Consider the following 20237-nt stretch of genomic DNA (forward strand, 5'->3'; position numbering starts at 1 on the left):
CACTTGGTTGGCTGTTGTGAAGGGATTTCTCTTCACCATGGAGATTATTCTGCGATCATCCACCACTGTTGTCTTCCGTGGGCGCCCAGGTCTTTTTGCATTGGTGAGTTCTCCAGTGCTTTATTTCTTTCTCAGGATGTACCAAACTGTAGATTTTGCCACTCCTAATATTGTAGCAATTTCTCGGATCGTTTTTTTTTTTTCTGTTTTCGCAGCTTAAGGATGGCTTGTTTCCCCTGCATGGAGAGCTCCTTTGACCGCATGTTTACTTCACAGCAAAACCTTCCAAATGCAAGCACCACACCTCAAATCAACTCCAGGCCTTTTATCTGCTTGATTGAGAATGACATAACAAAGGGATTGCCCACACGTGTCCATGAAATAGCCTTGGAGTCAATTGTCCAATTACTTTTGGTCCCTTTAAAAACAGGGTGGCACATGTTAAGGAGCTGAAACTCCTAAACCCTTCATCCAATTTTATTGTGGATACCCTTAAATGAAAGCTGAAAGTCTGAACTTCAACTGCATCTGAATTGTTTTGTTTAAAATTCATTGTGGTAATGTCTATAACCAAAATTAGAAAAATGTTGTCTCTGTCCAAATATATATGGACCTAACTGTATATACATGTACCTACAACATGACCAAGCACTTTCATATTGTATCATTATACAGGACTACGGCTGCCGCATCACATTTTATCCACTTTCTAATGCATCTTTTGGTCAAGCACGGAGTAAATCTTTTTAGCATCACATTTCAAGAGCCATGTCTTTTCTTATTTTGTGGTCAAGCTGTACCAGGGTTTGTTCACATGCTGCATTTTTTGCGGAGTTCTTTTTTCTTTTGCAATACGCTCTTTACTCGTTTTACAGTACAAGCACAATGAATGAGATTTCTGAAATCTCATGTGCATGTTGCTTTTTTCTTGTTTATTTCAACCATCTAAATGTTTTTGTTGCTTTTTATTTCAAATCTGCATTGTGTCAATTCTTGCAGCTTATTTCACACATTCACATGATTGGGAAAAACGCAGCTGAAAAACAATGAAAATGCAAGGGGATAAAAAGCATAAAAACGCATCTCCCTGTCAAGAGATGCTGCAAAAATTCAACATGAGAGCATAACATGTGAGTATAAGGCTGCCGTCACACTAGCAGTATTTGGTCAGTATTTTACATCAGCATGTGTAAGCCAAAACCAGGAGTGGGTGATAAATGCAGAAGTGGTGTCTATGTTTCTATTATACTTTTTCTCTATTTGTTCCACTCCTGGTTTTGGCTTACAAATACTGATGTAAAATACTGACCAAATACTGCTAGTGTGACGGCAGCCTAAGGCAAAAAGTAAAAAAAAAAAAAATCACTACAGACCAAAGATGAGTAATTCTATTTGTTCTTCCCTGGCCTGGTGTCCAGTTTGATCCTCCGCCATCTCTTACTTCTGCCATGTCATCCCCGGCACCTCAGGTGCTTAATGGGTCCTATAGCACAATGTACGTCATAATGGTTTAATGACTAGATCTCTCGTGAGTCAATGATGTCACGGCCTTTAGTAAGCGCCATAGTTGGCCAGGATTCCGGGTGCGGAGGTGATGACCGGGTGGACCGGGTGTCTCGGTGGACCAAACAGGACAACGGACCAAGGCAGAGCGAATTGAATTGCTCATCTCTACTTCAGACGAGAGTTGGTGTGCACCAATTCTCAGGACCCGGTCCATTGGCCGTGGCAGTAGTCTGTGGCTGCTAGACGTGAAGCTTGAGAATCTCCTCTTACCTGATGGCATTTATGGCTTCTCTTTCGATTAGCCATCATCGTTGGGTCATAAAGTACCTAAGACGTCTCCTCATGCTGGCTAATCAAAAGAAGAGCCATGGATGCCGACAGGTAAAAGACAGTTCCCAGGGCTTCCATCCAACGGCCACAGATCACTAACATGGCCGCTGGACCTGATCTTGTGGATCGATTTGCACCAACTTTATATCAGATCAAAACTGCCTGTAGAGCTTGCATGGAATTTTAACTTTTAGATACTTTTTGGCATGTTATTGCATTTTTGGTCTCGATTCTTTGACCCCCCCCCCCCCCCCCCAACTAATCAACGTGAAGAAGTTAATCCTTGGATGCCAGCTGAATGGAGAACAGATCCATAGACATTTTAGTGATTGGCGGAACCCCCATATAAAAAATTGTTTACAACTTTACTTACCCTTTACATTTTTTATGTTGTTAAAGTTTCAAGAGTATGTTCCGTAATGACAATATAAGAAAGGTTTACGTGGACATGTCGTGGCCAACTATCCTTATTATCTTACGCCATGTGGAATTCTATATTATTATACAGCGGATTCTATTATTGCGCTATTAGTCTATTCCATTATTTATAGCTTCCTATGTGTTATTAAACCTATTCAATGAAATCCGATGACCCCGCTCACATAACTCCTGAGTATATTCCTCAGCCTCTACTTCAGCTGTTATCGGCAGTGTCTTACTTCAGCCTGCTGATATGCGCCTCTGCCTGTAAAATACTTTCTCTCGTATTCTCTTAGTCATACAGTAGGTTTCAGTTTGACTTATGTCACCTAATGATGTTTTCTTAATGTCAAATGAGTCACAGAACAGCCCCGGTCGGCGGCAGGACCACCTTGGTGTCACTTTCAGAACTTAACATTTGCTCTAATTCATGGCGAGCTTTTCCTAGAAAAGCCAAGGGGTATTATCACCAGATTAGAAGGGGTTGTTGAATGTCACTCCGATGGTCTATTGCTTAAAAATAAAACTTAATGATAAGAGTCGGTGTTCACAGATCTGTATAAGACGTGTGATTAATACTGGAAAACCGTCCACACCAATCCAAACAATTTAACAGGTTTCTAGACACGCAGGGAAGGATTCCAGGCGCTGCTCATCTCTAAAAAGTAGCCCGTGATGAAGCTACTAATTTTTATTAAAGAGTAATTAAAGAGTTTTATTTATTTTTCTATAAATCAATAATACACGTGAAAATAAGAAACTTTGTAATATATTTTATCAGAGAAGTCTGCTTCCTTCTGTCACAAGAGTGTCACGTCTACTGCCTCTGTACAAATCCCTAGTTAGACCGCACATGGAGTACTGTGTCCAGTTTTGGGCACCGGTGCTCAGGAAGGATATAATGGAACTAGAGAGAGTACAAAGGAGGGCAACAAAATTAATAAAGGGGATGGGAGAACTACAATACCCAGATAGATTAGCGAAATTAGGATTATTTAGTCTAGAAAAAAGACGACTGAGGGGCGATCTAATAACCATGTATAAGTATATAAGGGGACAATACAAATATCTCGCTGAGGATCTGTTTATACCAAGGAAGGTGACGGGCACAAGGGGGCATTCTTTGCGTCTGGAGGAGAGAAGGTTTTTCCACCAACATAGAAGAGGATTCTTTACTGTTAGGGCAGTGAGAATCTGGAATTGCTTGCCTGAGGAGGTGGTGATGGCGAACTCAGTCGAGGGGTTCAAGAGAGGCCTGGATGTCTTCCTGGAGCAGAACAATATTGTATCATACAATTATTAGGTTCTGTAGAAGGACGTAGATCTGGGGATTTATTATGATGGAATATAGGCTGAACTGGATGGACAAATGTCTTTTTTCGGCCTTACTAACTATGTTACTATGTTACTATGTTACGTCCTCCTGAGAGATTTGGGGTTAGGTGATCATTACGTATTGTGAATCACAGTTTATCCATTTAGACGTTTTGTTCCTCATGTTAAATGTACTTTGCTTTCTTTGGCACTGAAGAGGCTAACGACTCTTTATGCTGGTTAGAGACATGCAGCTCCATCGCACAGATGCTCCTGACCTGCTTGTTTTCTTTCTCTATAAAACCTGGCCAAACCTTCTCATCCCTGCCTGTGAAAGTTTTGCTTCCTGGCTTGCTGGAGTTGGTGTGCTGAAGCTGGAGTTCGTAGTTGCTGCTGGAGATTATTGCTTGCTGTTTTTGGGTGTATGCTTTCTCCATTAACCTATTCCATTCCTATCCTTCTCTTTATTCTTCTCTACCCTTGGAAATAGTTTTTGTATGCAAGTTGCTTTTTGTTATGCACAAAGAAAGAAAAAAGCCAGCTCACCGATATGTGCAAGGAGCACGGAACTTCGTCCTGACTCGACGTAGTGCAAATCCAAGTAAAAGAGAAAAATGTTCCAGCTTCTTGATAAAATGTAAAACTTTAATCCATCATATAAAATAGTAGAAGACACACTCCTGGGACAATGCCATATCACAAGTGAAGAAAGCTACGCGTTTCGACCATACGGTCTTTGTCACAGCTGTGACAAAGACCGTATGGTCGAAACGCGTAGCTTTCTTCACTTGTGATAAGTGAAGAAAGCTACGCGTTTCGACCATACGGTCTTTGTCACAGCTGTGACAAAGACCGTATGGTCGAAACGCGTAGCTTTCTTCACTTGTGATATGGCATTGTCCCAGGAGTGTGTCTTCTACTATTTTATATGATGGATTAAAGTTTAACATTTTATCAAGAAGCTGGAACATTTTTCTCTTTTACTTGCTTTTTGTTATCCCTGTTTGTCTTATGTGTATATACACTAACATATCTGTCCCAGGCCTCCTAGGGGAGGGGACAGATTAGGACATTAAGGAACATGGTAAGGTCTTACGTGTTTATACCCTAACATATCTGTCCCATACCCCCTGGGGGAGGGTACAGATTAGGACATTAAGGAACATAGTAAAGTCTTAAGGTACCGTCACACTGAATGATATCGTTAACGATATCGTTGGTTTTTGTGACGTAGCATCGATATCGTTAACTAAATCGTTATGTGTGACAGCGACCAACGATCAGGCCCCTGCTGGGAGATTGTTGGTCGCTGGGGAAAGTCCAGAACTTTATTTTGTCGCTGGATCTCCCGCTGACATCGCTGAATTGGCGTGTGTGACGCCGATTCAGCGGTGTCGTCACTGGTAACCAGGGTAAACATCGGGTTACTAAGCGCAGGGCCGCGCTTAGTAACCCGATGTTTACCCTGGTTACCGTTGTAAATGTAAAAAAACAAACACTACATACTTACATTCCCGGTGTCTGGTCATGTCCCTCGCCGTCAGCTTCCAGCACTGACTGGTGAGCGCCGGCCAGCCGTAAAGCAAAGCACAGCGGTGACGTCACCGCTGTACTTTACGGCCGGCGCTCAGTCAGTGCTGGAAGCTGAAGGCGAGGGACCTGACCAGACACCAGGAATGTAAGTATGTAGTGTTTGTTTTTTTACATTTACAACGGTAACCAGGGTAAACATCGGGTTACTAAGCGCGGCCCTGCGCTTAGTAACCCGATGTTTACCCTGGTTACCCGGGGACTTCAGGATCGCTGGTCGCTGGAGAGCTGTCTGTGTGACAGCTCTCCAGCGACCAAACAGTGACGCTGCAGCGATCGACATCGTTGTCTGTATCGCTGCAGCGTCGCTTAGTGTGACGGTACCTTTACGTGTATATACCCTAACATATCTGTCCCATACCCCCTGGGGGAGGGGATAGATTAGGACATTAAGGAACATAGTAAGGTCTTACGTGTATATACCCTAACATATCTGTCCCATACCCCCTGGGGGAGGAGACAGATTAGGACATTAAGGGGCATAGTAAGGTCAGAGACTCCGGCTTCTCTACCTTTAAAAGTACCCTTGGGATGGGACAGGGATAGTTAGGGTCCCAGTTCTAGGGACACTTTGAAGTCCCCTTTCCTTACCGAAGACCGTCATAGCATGATACCTTCTCTTTCTAGACTAATCTTTCACTCTCAAAATTCTCAATTCACGAGTAAAATCTATCAGTGCATAATGAATACTTTTATGTTATCGAGATAGATGACAATTAGTGCTCATAAAGGTCTATGGAGAACCGTGACTGTGGTGTCAGGAGAACTAGAATCAGTGAGCACTCAGACGTATAACAAGGACGATGAGCGCTTTGTAATGCTCGAACTGGCCGGTGGCTCTCCTGACCCGAGTGTGGCAGCATGTATTTCTATGCTAGCTGACGGCTAGCCAAAGTATTGTGATGTCGTCCGTGCTATACAGCCGTTTGACTGCGCCATCAGACTGTTCGTGTCGGCCTCTAGCTACTCCCTTCTCCATAGAATTTTAAAAGCACCAAGTGTCATCTTCTATCTCAGAAATTTGAAAACATTTTCTTCACTGAAGATTGTACCCATTGTCACAGTTACTGTTTGTGGAAGCCTGGCAGCTGTTAATAGAGTTCCACGGACAGGTTTAGTGCGAGATACTCTGTTTACCGGATTCTTATACATCCTCTATAGATGGATCTGGACTTACACAGCGACCTCTGGGTTGGGGCCATGGGATAAGCTGCGGACCGGTGGAGCACGCTGGTAAGAAGAAAGGTAATCACACAGGGTTCATACCACTAGGTTACATCAGGGAAAAAAAATCAGGAATAAAACAGGACTGTCGCTGTAAAGTGTCCCCCACAATAAAGGCACAGCGACCGAATTGGAAACAGAGGGTGCAGGACCCAGCACAGACATTACCCCGGTGAACTGGGAGTAAAAGATTAATCCAGGAGGAGAAAGAAGCTGATTTCTCTGATAAGAATTGTTTTAAATTTGCTTATTTTCTTGTGTAGTATTGATTTATGACATGAAAATTAAAACGATGGTTCCTCTTTAACACCAGATTTGTGATAATTTTTTGCAATATATCTTATAGCTTTCAGAATAGACACAGAAAGGTAAATAATAACATCCTGCTGCCGTCAGCGGGGAGCTTGCTGCATACTCCTCATGTACAGCACCATGGAATCAATGGTGCTGTATAAATAAATAATAATAATAATAATACTGTTTATCCCCTTCTCGACAGCACTTTTCACTTTTGCACTTTTGTTTTTCCTGGTCACGCGCCCGCCTACTCCCGGCACCGGAGAGTCTTGACAGAGCGCACACTGCACACTGTAAGGATTCACAAGTCAGCAGTCACATAGAGGATCTGCAGACTTGATCCCCAAACCTGGACAACTCCATTAAAGTAAGGCCCCATTTACACAATGTTCTTCACCACTTTCTGGTGTCCCTTCGGCTCTTACATTCAATCTCCCCGGCAAAACGGGTTTGGGGAGTATGAGCCGACGGGGCCATTGATGGTGCAGAAGGAGTCAGCGTGTGCTCTGCCTTCCATCATTTTCAGGCGTATATACCTACTGAACTTGGACACCCAGACGTGGCAGACATACTCCTGATCCAATTTTGCGGGTGGTTTGAACATAAGGCCACTGATCGTGGTAAAGAACACAATGTTAAAGCTGCAGAAGAGAAAATGGAACAGTTGTCCATATCTTTTACTTTGGTTTGAGCTTTTACTGTTTTAATTTACTCCTGAAACCAGGGCTGGACTGTGATGGGTATATGTTTATAACACAGATTAGTAATAATATAACGAAATATATGATAATAATGACTATCACAATAATTTACACAAGCTTCTCAGACTTATAATAAAAATAATGGCTGCATCAATTTTTTTACAGGCACTGGAAAAAATTTGCCCTTTTTACCGTCTGTCCAGGAATTTTACAGATAGTTGGCAAATAGGGCAGTGGACCCCTTTAATTTGCTAGGACCAATATAATACTGCTGTAATGTAATGTATGCCGTATTTAGTGTCCTCCTCTTTGCTGCTGATCAACTCCCATTTTTCCTCCTCTGTACAGAGTCATAGGGTGCACTGTGACCCACACCTCCGCCACATGTTCTCTGTTGTGGGACATAACACAAAGGTCATTAGTAGTGATGACGGAGTGTCTTCGGTTTGCTCGAAAAATATGTTTGAGTCCCCGCGGTTGCATGTCTCGCGGCTTTTCCACAGGTAATCCCTGCATATGTTGCAGCTGTTGATCAGCCGCTGGGACTCAAACATATTTTTCAAGCACTATGAAGACACTCGGTTAGTACATGAGCATGCTCAGATAACACCTTTCGCTCATCCCTAGTCATCAGTGCTGGTTCGTCCCTTACCAATGGAAAGGCAGAAGAGGCGTAGGTCAGACCGTACACATGGCTCCCTATCCTATTTTGGGGAAGATTAAAACCGGTGCCAATCTGACAGACAAAGGCTGCCATCACACTATCAGTATTTCGTCAGTATTTTACATCAGTATTTGTAAGCCAAAACCAGGAGTGCAACAAATAGAGGAAAAGTATAATAGAAACATATGCACCACTTCAGCATTTATCACCCACTCCTGGTTTTGGCTTACAAATACTGAGGTAAAATACTGACCAAATACTGATAGTGTGACGGCAGCCTAAGACAGGGAAAAAACATCAGAGAAAAACAGCAGCTGTAAGCCATTGGCTGTAAGCCATAATCATCAACATTAACAGAAATGAACACGTGAAATAGATCACTCAATTTGTAATGACTCTATATAATATATGAGTTTCACTTTTTGTATTGAAGAACTGAAATAAATTAACTTTTTGATTATATTCTAATTTTGTGAGAAACACTTGCATGTCCTCCATCCTGGAATATGTCTCCCATTCTGCCACTGTTCTTCAATGCATAGAAAAAAAATGATTCTAACGATCTTCCCTCGCTCCCTTGCCATGTGAGGTCCTCTTCTGAAGCTGACAGCTGACTTCGGAGTGCAAGCGATGGGATTGCACGACGCCACTGCCATGCTCCCCCAATCACATGCACGCTGACGTCAGCTGCTGGCCTCTGATTGGCCGGCAGTGTGTATTGCAGTGCACAGACCCGGCGGGTCTCTGCACTGCAATACACTTCAGCTGATTGTGCATCTGGTTGAAGTTTGCACTGGTGTCGGTGGGCCCTTTACCCGCACTGCGCTTGTGATTGTTACACCCCTGGTTATTTGTCTTGGATTTTGAAGAGTTTCTGCTGCAAAATCCACATCCAAAAACGGTGAGAGCATACCCTTAGTATTTGGTTTTTAAAGGGTTATTAAGAAAAGTCATGCAAGCACCCCCCTCTCCATTTATTGCCTATGTGACTGTGTATGTCAGCCCTGGCATAGTGATCGCTGGGGCTGCTGCTGGTGTTATACTGAGTCCTAACAAAGATCAGCGGTGCGGCGCTACACCCCAAAAATAATTCCTAAAAAGTCTACTTCCCATCTGACAAAAAGACAAACCTTTATACAGCTTGTTAAAATAACACAACTATGGCTAACAAAATGCCAGGAGTCAAAAATAAAACTATTTTTAAGGTCCTCAAGGACGAAAGAAGCTGTGTCCTTAAAGGGCTAATTCCTATTCTATGGATATATCTCAAAAAATGTCAACCCCCTGATAGGTAAAAACCTGTTACTAATTTCTGATTTCTACATGTTTTGAAAAATATATTTTTTAAGGTATTATAAGTAAAATGTATGTATACATATATGTAATATTTATTATGTTTTAATATACCGTAAGTATATAGCATATACTATTCCAGGATCAATGTGTTTGTGCTACGATAATCTGTAATGAATGATCCCCTGGTTTCCAGAAGAAAACAGTAAAACAAAATCAGGACATTTCTGCCAGAAATCCGCATGCGTCTTTTGCGCGTTTTTGTGCAGATTTTACGCGTTTTTTTAGCGGATTTTTTGCGTTTTTTTCCGGACACTCCAATTTAATGGGAAATCCGCAAAAAATCCACAAAAATAATGAACATGCTACTTCTTTTTGCGGAATGCGTTTTTTTTTTTGCGGAAAAAAATGCAAACATGTGCACAAAACATGCAGAATGCATTCTAAATGATAGGATGCATATTGTTTGCGTTTTTTTTTAGCGATTTTATAGCGTTTTTATCGGGAAAATCCGCACAAAATCCGCAAAAAATCCTGACGTGTGCACATAGCCTTAATTGTGTTCAATAAGGCCATGTTACCACCTGCAAAAACTCTGCTTTTTCTCTGCTGTTTATTCTCCAAAATACGCAATAGTAATCTGCTTTGGATATTGCATTTTTGCTGCATTTTTTATGCCTTTTCCAATTTTTTTTATACCTTTTTGGTGCAGATTTGAAGATTTTTTTTTTTTCATGCGCTTTTAGCACAAAAACAGTGGGATCCAACAGATAAAAATGCAACTGCGCTTTTTGTTTTCAGTTTAGAAATAAAAGGCTATAGAGGAAAAAGGCATAAAAAACACAGGTCAACAGCTACTCTAATGAACAGAGGACGTGAGATTTTATGAAATCATGTCCATTGTCTTTGAGCTGTTAAAACACAGTGGATTTTCAACATAAAAAAAAAATCCCAGAGTTTACATTACGTGGGAACAAGGCTTTAGAGGGTCTTTCACCAAATTTTTCATGCTGAACTGGACACGGAATGTAATAGAGGCCGAAGTGCGGAATTATGTACATCGATGTTCCGGATGTAAAACACTCTGACTCCCTTTTAATAAAAAATCAATGGAACATTGGTGGCAAATGTTCACTCCCTGACCATTCACATAGGGGACTTAGGGACCCCTGTTCTCTGGATGAGCGGTCTGACTCCCGGCGATCGTACACTTATCACCTATCCTGTAGTTACTGAAACTTTTGCCCTTTGTTTGGAAATGGGGCCTCACATACAACATATTCGTCATCCATCATGTCGGAGATCCGCAGGGTCAAAACTATTTTTCCAACACTGGATTTGAAGATGAAATATTTTTTTGGAACTCCTATGTTTTCGGATAAATCTACAAAACTCTACTGTCATGTCAGAATCAAGGAAAGTAATCACTGGACTAAATTTCCATCTGGAATCTTCGGCACCACAAATGTTCTCGTATCATATACTACAACTTTAACAATTGTTTTACATTTTAAAAATGATGTTTTACTGTAATTCATGCTGGAGAAGACCAGAAATCAGTTTTATGATATTTTTTTCATCTCCTAAATGATATATTACTGCATATTGTAGGATTAGAGACAATTAATATTTTTTTTTATTTGAAACCAGTATATTATATGTCACAGAGAATCCAGCTAAAATCTAACATTCTGTAAACGCAGATGGACCCCCCCTTCCCAATGCCCGGACCCTCCGTGGTGCTGCTTCCCATATTCCAACCTTGGAGATTTTCACAGCAATGCTAGAACACAATGGGGGGTTTTTAGTATATGTTCACACAGAGCATTTTTTGGGTGGATTTTGGAGCAGATTATGCAAAAATGCTCGTTGAATAAACTTTATATTAATTTAAATGTGAAAACGAAAACACACCTATTTCGCACCTGCTGATGTTTTTTTAAGAGGTGTTTTTTTTTCTTGTAGAAAACAAAAGTGTCAATTTCTTGTTGTCTGAACAACAACAAAAACCCTCGAAATTAAGGAGAATTCACAAACTGCTGATTTTGCGGCAAAAATTGGTGACTGAAAATTGGTTCTTTTCATCTGAATGGGTTTGTCTCAGATAAATGGGACAGTGCCTCAGATAAATGGGAGAGTGCCTCAGATAAATGGGAGAGTGCCTCAGATAAATGGGAGAGTGTCTCAGATTAATGGGACAGTGTCTCAGATTAATGGGACAGTGCCTCAGATTAATGGGACAGTGCCTCAGATAAATGGGAGAGTGCCTCAGATAAATGGGAGAGTGTCTCAGATTAATGGGACAGTGTCTCAGATTAATGGGACAGTGCCTCAGATTAATGGCACAGTGTCTCAGATTAATGGGACAGTGCCTCAGATTAATGGGACAGTGCCTCAGATAAATGGGACAGTGTCTCAGATAAATGGGACAGTGCCTCAGATTAGTGGGACAGTGCCTCAGATAAATGGGACAGTGCCTCAGATAAATGGGACAGTGCCTCAGATAAATGGGACAGTGCCTCAGATAAATGGGACAGTGCCTCAGATTAATGGTACAGTGTCTCAGATAAATGGGACAGTGCCTCAGATAAATGGGACAGTGTCTCGATAAATGGGACAGTGCCTCAGATAAATGGGAGAGTGCCTCAGATAAATGGGAGAGTGCCTCAGATAAATGGGACAGTGCCTCAGATAAATGGGACAGTGCCTCAGATAAATGGGACAGTGCCTCAGATAATTGGGACAGTGCCTCAGATAATTTGGACAGTGCCTCAGATAATTGGTACAGTGCCTCAGATAAATGGGACAGTGCCTCAGATAAATGGAAGAGTGCCTCAGATAAATGGGACAGTGCCTCAGATAATTGGGACAGTGCCTCAGATAATTGGGACAGTGCCTCAGATAATTGGGACAGTGCCTCAGATAATTGGGACAGTGCCTCAGATAATTGGGAGAGTGCCTCAAATAAATGGGACAGTGCCTCAGATGGATGGGAGAGTGCCTCAGATAAATGGGAGAGTGCCTCAGATAATTGGGACAGTGCCTCAGATAATTGGGACAGTGCCTCAGATGAATGGGACAGTGCCTCAGATAATTGGGACAGTGCCTCAGATTAATGGGACAGTGCCTCTGATGAATGGGACAGTAGCAGAATTTTCTGTAACATAATCTACAGCAAATAAGCAAAGTGTAAAAATACCCTTAATAAATCACAAGCAGAAAAAAAGCACCAAAAACCTCTATAGTTCTCAGTGGAAAATTTTCCTGGCAGAAAATAATTCAGTGTGAATATAGCAAAATTCAGAAAAATTGTGGCTCAAAGTGCACTAAAAAAACGGATGTACTAGATGTATTATTTTACACAGCGTTAGCACCTTACCAGATAGTAAAAAGTAAGAAAAGGTAAGCAGGGCTCATTAAAGTCTTAAAATGTGCCAAATTATTACCAGCCTAGAGTAGGCCGACCAAGAAGTGCCGCACGGTGGAGAAATTCACCAGCACGTCTCGGGAGATGGTGCAAATCTCTAACGCAGTGTGAACCAGTGAGAAGTTTGCCGCATCTTCTGTCCAGTGATGTTTTATGCAGTCTAAATTTAAAACCGTAATAATAATAACAAATCTCCATCAAACTAATGTAAATAGGCATGAATATGATTTTCGGTGAATTCTCACCTTATGAACCCCAAACACACGTCACAATTTCATTATGACAGTAAATTAAAATCCTACAAAATTTCAGAAAAACTTTTAAAAACGTTCCCTGGTTTATATGGTCTTTTTCCCTTCTGCCGTATTGGGCAGATTATCTGGGATCGGAGCGCCCCCTTCTCGATATGAGGCAAAGCGGAGAACTACAACCAAGATCAGCAATTACACAATGTCACCCCTTGACCGCAGCAGATACCCCACAATCAGATGACGCAATGTCAGATGGGTTCAGGTTCGGTGTGCAAAATCTCAGCATTGGGCCTCATTCAGTCTATTTTTTCTTTTAAATAAATGTTATGCTACATTCACACGGTCAGTATTTGGTCAGTATTGTTCATCAGTATTGTAAGCCAAAATCAGGAGTGGGTGATAAATACAGAAGAGGTGACGTGTTTATATTATTATATTTTTCCTCTGATTGTTCCACTCCTGGTTTAAGCTTACAAATACTGATGTAAAATACTGACCAAATACTGATAGTGTGACAGACAGACTCAAAATCTCTATTGGGTTCGTATTCTACTCCGCAAAAGACACAGAGAGAACACATACGAGAAATATAGGTCTTGTTCAGATATCTGTGAAGGGTTTTCCAGCCACAAAAAAAAAGAACCATTTTTCATCCGAGTGACGATCTGTTTTTCTCCTGTGTCATGGTTTGGTTTTCATCCATGTGACCGATCACTTTTCATCCATGTGACCGTCCATTTTTCATCCATGTGACGGTCCATTTTTCATCTCTGACGGTCCATTTTTCATCCATCTGACAGTCCATTTTTCATCCATGTGACAGTCCATTTTTCATCTCTGACGGTCCATTTTTCATCCATGTGACAGTCCATTTTTCATCCATGTGACAGTCCATTTTTCATCCATGTGACAGTCCATTTTTCATCCTTGTGACAGTCCATTTTTCATCCATATGACGGTCCTTTTTTCATCCATGTGACGATCCATTTTTCATCCTTGTGACAGTCCATTTTTCATCCATGTGACAGTCCATTTTTCATCCATGTGACAATCCATTTTTCATCCTTGTGACAGTCCATTTTTCATCCATATGACGGTCCTTTTTTCATCCATGTGACGATCCATTTTTCATCCATGTGACAATCCATTTTTCATCTCTGACGGTCCATTTTTCATCCATGTGACAGTCCATTTTTCATCCATGTGACGGTCCATTTTTCATCCATGTGACGGTCCATTTTTCATCCATATGACGGTCCATTTTTCATCCATGTGACAATCCATTTTTCATCCTTGTGACCGTCCATTTTTCATCCATGTGACGGTCCATTTTTCATCCATGTGACGGTCCATTTTTCATCCATGTGACGGTCCATTTTTCATCCATGTGACGATCCATTTTTCATCCTTGTGACCGTCCATTTTTCATCCATGTGACGATCCATTTTTCATCCTTGTGACCATCCATTTTTCATCCATGTGACGGTCCATTTTTCATCCATGTGACGGTCCATTTTTCATCCATGTGACGGTCCATTTTTCATCCATATGACGGTCCATTTTTCATCCATGTGACAGTCCATTTTTCATCCATGTAACAGTCCATTTTTCATCCATGTGACAGTCCATTTTTCATCCATGTGACGATCCATTTTTCATCCTTGTGACCGTCCATTTTTCATCCATGTGACGTTCCATTTTTCATCCTTGTGACCGTCCATTTTTCATCCATGTGACGGTCCATTTTTCATCCATGTGACGGTCCATTTTTCATCCATATGACGGTCCATTTTTCATCCATGTGACAGTCCATTTTTCATCCATGTAACAGTCCATTTTTCATCCATGTGACAGTCCATTTTTCATCCATGTGACGATCCATTTTTCATCCTTGTGACCGTCCATTTTTCATCCATGTGACGTTCCATTTTTCATCCTTGTGACCGTCCATTTTTCATCCATGTGACGGTCCATTTTTCATCCATATGACGGTCCATTTTTCATCCATGTGACGGTCCATTTTTCATCTCTGTGTTATGGTCCATTTTTCATCCATGTGACGGTCCCTCTGTGTGATGGTTAATTCTTCATCCATTTTTACCATCCATCTGTCATCCGTCTTTCTCAAACGGGTTTTTCACTTAAGGTTTCCCAAGTTTCCCTTACCAACTGGTCCATGAAAAACTGACCACACGTAGATGCCGCCTGTGTGCTGTCCGTTTTTTTACCGAACCCATTCCTTCAAATAGCATAGTTCTGTCCACAATATGGACCAAAGTAAGACGCTTTCTTTTTTTTTTTTATGTAAAAAACATCCATGTGATTTACCCCAAAATTTCTGTCTGGGGATAAAAAAAAATGGATGACAAACACTGACGTGTGAATAGGCCCTTAGGGTATGTTTCCATGGTCAGTAAATGCTGTGATTTGAAGGTTCGTACATCCGCAACATCCAATCCGCAGCGGCCAGATGTTACTGCATAGTGGATGGGATTTTATGAAATCCCATCTCCATTATGTGTGCAGGGACTGCGTATACGCACATGCGGCGCGTCTTTCTAGACTGCAGCATGTCTATTTATCTTGCGGAGACGCTCAGTCTCCGCAAGATAAATATCACAGTCCAATGTATAGGATGCGGTGATTCTGCGGACAAAAGCTGGCAGCGCTTTGGACGGATCGGACATGTGCTTCATCCAAAGTGCTGTGAATACTGACTGTGGAAAGAGAGCGTTAGCCTTAACATAAGCTTTCCCACAGATCTTACCAAGCACATATAAAATAAAGACTGATATCTACTTACATGACCCGGGCGGGCGCCCCCAGTACCGGCTCTGTATGGCTTCTGTCTCCACCTGCACATACATCTGGCTCCAACGTGGATCTGCTACCACTTATGTGAGTAGAAAGTACTTTGTACATGACATACACCCTCACCGCAGTCACAGAATGTAAGAAAGATCATGATGTAAGACCAAAACATGACTCCATAGACCTGTGAGTAAGAGCCACACAGCTCATCGGGCCCGTAATAACAGATGAGATGGAGAGGTTTTTATTTTAATGCTCTCAAATTTTCGACATAACTGGTGCGGATTAGAGCCGCGTACAGCTGTGCTAGCAATTAATATTTTATTACGACTCATTCCTTCCATATGTCTTAACCGGGCTTTTTTTTTCTTTCTTTCTTTCTTTTCGGTCGGCTGAAGGTGACATAATTTCACAGGAGTTACGTCTGATGGAAAAACTCATGAGTCGTAGCAGTGAGAACTGCAATCTGGGTGCGAGGAGGGGAGTGAAAGAGGAGGAAAAAAGATTCTATCCGTAGCAATCGGGCGGGAGAATCATTTTCAGAATATATACATAAATTTAACCGGGATCATATTTTTCAATAATAAACATGAGTAAGCCGCGGTGACTCATAGCCCAAAGGGCCAATTACTGAAGCTAACAAAAAAAAAAACCTACAATAAAAGTAAAAAAAAAAATAAAAAAAAAAAAAAGAGCCGTGCTCTCCAGATTTCTCTCTCACGTAAGAGAGGGGAGAAAAGGCATCTTTTGTTGTGTATGGGATGAGTAATGCTAATGGGACCTCATTGTTCCCGGGTCTTACCGCAAACAATTACAATCCAGCCGAAAAAGCTGATTCTTTCTAGATAGTAAAGTAATCCGAAATGTTATAAATAGGAACAGACGAGATGTGTAATCGCGGCCATGTGGACATCTGTACCGTCAGCTGCTAAATGTGGCACAGTCACCGCCGCGGATAAATACAGATTCTGGTAGTAAAACTCGTCCACGAGAGTCTAATTGAGGATGAAGTTTCACAGAAAGGGTAATAGCCCTAGACGGACCGGCCACGCGACTAGTAGACCCTGCAGAGTCATTACTTTTCAGTAGCCGCATCGGGGAGGTTTTGCAGGACTCCGGTCCGTTGACCATATGCTACCCTCGCGGCCGCCGGATAAGGGTCCTGCCAATCTTTTTGCTCACCTATAAGTCAACAGCGCCTATTCACACAGTACAAATAAAACCGTTGGGAACAGAATAGAGTGTGAAATAATTTGCACAACCGAGGCCGTATCGGTATTCTGTGGCCGCAGGACAGGAGCGTTGAGAATCGCCTCCTACCTTCCTGGCATCTGCGTCTCTTCTTGTAGTTAGGTAAGGTGCATCAGCTCACCCGTTACCGAAAGAAATAATGAAAAATCTCCTGATTGAGCTGCTCGAAGGAAGTAGGAAGATAGGAAAATATTGTAATCCAGCACCATGGAAAAGTTAAAAAAAATCTAATTTACTCAAAAATATTCAATAAAAACAGGTAAAACTAAAAAGAGGAATAAAAGCATATTTGATCTCATGCATTTCGGACTATAGCGAGTCCTCACTCCTAGGTTACCTGGCACTAGTTTCCGAAACGCGTGAGCTTCAAATACGCTTTCTCATTCTCGCTTTAGGGTTTTTCCTGTTTTTAATGAATATTTTTCAATTTTCCTTGGTGCTGGATTACTATTTTTTCTTATATGTCTATCTTCTTGAGATTAGCCGGCCTGGGTCGACATCATCGCTCATGTGGCGTCGTGCCAGGTTGGCTAATGAAAGTAAGACCCATAGATGTCAGAAGGTAGGAGGTGGTCCTCAGGGCTCCCATCCTGCAGCCAGCGACCACTTTTGTGGCTCAAAGAATGTGGAGCGCCCCCGAGGGCAGCAGAATACTCGGAACCGGGTCCTTCGGTTCACAGGGGGATGTCACGGTAGCTGATCCAGTCCGTGGCCCTCGGGACGTCTGTTGTAAAAAGGGGGAAAGGTCTTTAAAGGGAATGTTTGTGACGCCACCTGCGGTTTTTGGTCAGGGTGACCGACGCTGCTTTAATGGGTCCGCTGGGGTGATGTTACGGCAGCTAGATGGTATACCTTCCCACAGGTGAAGAGTGTCCCCAGGGCTCCCGGTGTGTAGATGGTGGATGGTGTGAGGCGCAGTGAAGAACGAGGACACAAGGTTGCAGTCTCTTTACCATTTTACTGAAGACTTCAGCATCCACAGTCCAGGGTACCAGACTACAGGGAAGGCAGAGTCCGGCCGGTTTGGAGGCAAATCCAGAGTCTCCTTATCCAGGTGGAAATCAGTAGCCTTCCTCTAGCACCTTGATGTTGTAGTACCTTACTGCTAAGCCTCTCATAAGGTCCTCACAGATGTTGTAGATGTTATCGATGTTATGTCTCTCTCTCTGTCCCCCAGATGGATAGGACAACCCGTATGACCGGTGGCTTGAGGCTTTTTACAGGGACTCTATCATGCCCCGGCCTCTTGTGGGTGCCACCGTGCCTCCTGGGTATAGGGCGGATTAGTAACTTGCAATTAGCTGTCCTGCCGGTCTCTCGGGCAAGGCATAAAGGACTGTTGCTCCCTCAGTGTTCCGGCTACCGGGATCCTGCACCTCAGAAGGAGGCAGCCTGTGCAGGATGTGCAGGAGTGGTATCCAATCTTTTGCTATGACTTCTTCACCCTCTCTACAATACAGTTCTCTGTTCGTGTCCTTTCTTAGGAACTGCCGCACGTGGGGCAGGCGCAGCTCCGTGACCTTCCGTCTGGGCCTCTGACAGGCTCCCACCCCTGTCAGGGACCAACTACCTGAGCAAAGCTCAGCCAGCAACTGCCTAACTTCCTTTCCAGGCCACCATTTTTACCTAAGTGTGAAGAGTGCCCTAATAAATAGGAGTATAGCTCCCCCTCGCGGACTGGAGTATGAAATGTGTTGTATGTTTGTGGTACCTGGCAAAGAGATCTCCTTTATTGCCTCCAAACGTAACATCACTTCCCCCTAGAGGAAAATTATATTACTGCAACGACCAGGACCCCGGGGTGCTGCAAATGGGTTGTGCAAAAAGATTTGCCCCAAGTCTAGAATCATTAGTGGACACAGACAGAAAAGGGCCCCTGTGTAAGAACCATATATGGGCCCTTTATAGTCCAATAACTCATCATAATGCACAGTTTCACCTGCATTGGTGGTGGATGTGGCCCTCTTACCCCTAGGGCCCCTGTATGGCTGCATGGGTTGCACCAATGATATGTCCGTCCCATCTAGAACAGAATCATCATTATGATTGTTCTGTCCCTACTTCCTGTTGGGCGACACAAATGGGAGATGTGAGCTGCAGTCCTATGTAAGGTTGGGACTACACAGTGACATGAAGCTGCAATCCTATGTAAGGCTGGGACTACACAGTGACATGAAGCTGCAGTCCTATGTAAGGCTGGGACTACACAGTGACATGAAGCTGCAGTCCTATGTAAGGCTGGGACTACACAGTGACATGAAGCTTGGAACTATGGAAATCACAGTTGTTTTATGAAGATGCTTACTACTTTTGTAAAAAGTCTGAAAAAATGTTGACTAAATGTTGGGATTTTTGAGACCTTTAGTTCCTGTAGGGATCAACATAAATTGTGACATAACGGCGATTCGATCCCGTGACTTCCTGCAGGTATATCTACAATAGGGGCCTTGTGATATAAGGGGAGATGGTTGGTGGAGACTGTTTGGTGGTCAAAAATACATGTAGAAAACTGCTGTGTTTTTTATTCTATTTTTTAATGTGTTTTTTTTGTACTGTTAAACAGATGCACAAAGGTCGCAACGTTCAGCTGAAGCGATGGCCGGGGGACCACCACGGTGCAGGAAGACTACTGTACACAAGATGAGGTGGCAGGTGCAAACAACAAAGGGAAGATTTATTGGAGGGCAAGGAATGAAGGGAATGAGGAAGATGCAAACGGGTATAAAATGGCAACAGACAATTTACAAGAGTTATGAACTTTAACTTTTCCGTAAAACAGCACGGTGCTACAACTATTGCAGACTCAAAATATGTCTAACAAGCAAATGTAAACAATAAACAAGTGATGATGCTACTTTACGTATAACCTCCCTGGCCTTTACTAAGCAGGCCACATGGCTCCCGTGTACTGACTATTGAAGCCTACACTAGGCCCTAACAGGTGCAACAAAACAGGAACAAACTCATGGTGATGTTGGAGAATCAGGTCCAGTCCCAGGGGGGCCCCCAGCAGTCCAATACAGTGGTGCGCACGGCTTTCTGTCAGCTCTGTGAAACGTGGTCTTCTCCTTGCTTCTTGATCCTAGGGATGCTCCTGGACACTGTAAATCCCTCTCTCTGTATCTTCGTGGCTCTCTTGCAGCTATATCAGGACACAG

The 20237-nt window shown here is 42.6% G+C and overlaps 1 long non-coding RNA gene across 1 annotated transcript in view; it reads left to right on the top strand.

Annotated features, from left to right (window-relative positions):
* LOC138681209 (uncharacterized) overlaps window positions 1-20037 on the top strand; it is a 110604-nt gene extending 90567 nt beyond the window's left edge. Inside the window, exon 3 of the long non-coding RNA XR_011321898.1 lies at window positions 19643-20037. This is a non-coding gene — a long non-coding RNA (uncharacterized lncRNA). The remainder of the gene's footprint in view (window positions 1-19642) is intronic.
* Window positions 20038-20237: the final 200 nt, after the last annotated feature.

This window comes from Ranitomeya imitator, chromosome 5, assembly GCF_032444005.1.
Source record: "Ranitomeya imitator isolate aRanImi1 chromosome 5, aRanImi1.pri, whole genome shotgun sequence".
NCBI classification, from domain to species: domain Eukaryota; kingdom Metazoa; phylum Chordata; class Amphibia; order Anura; family Dendrobatidae; genus Ranitomeya; species Ranitomeya imitator.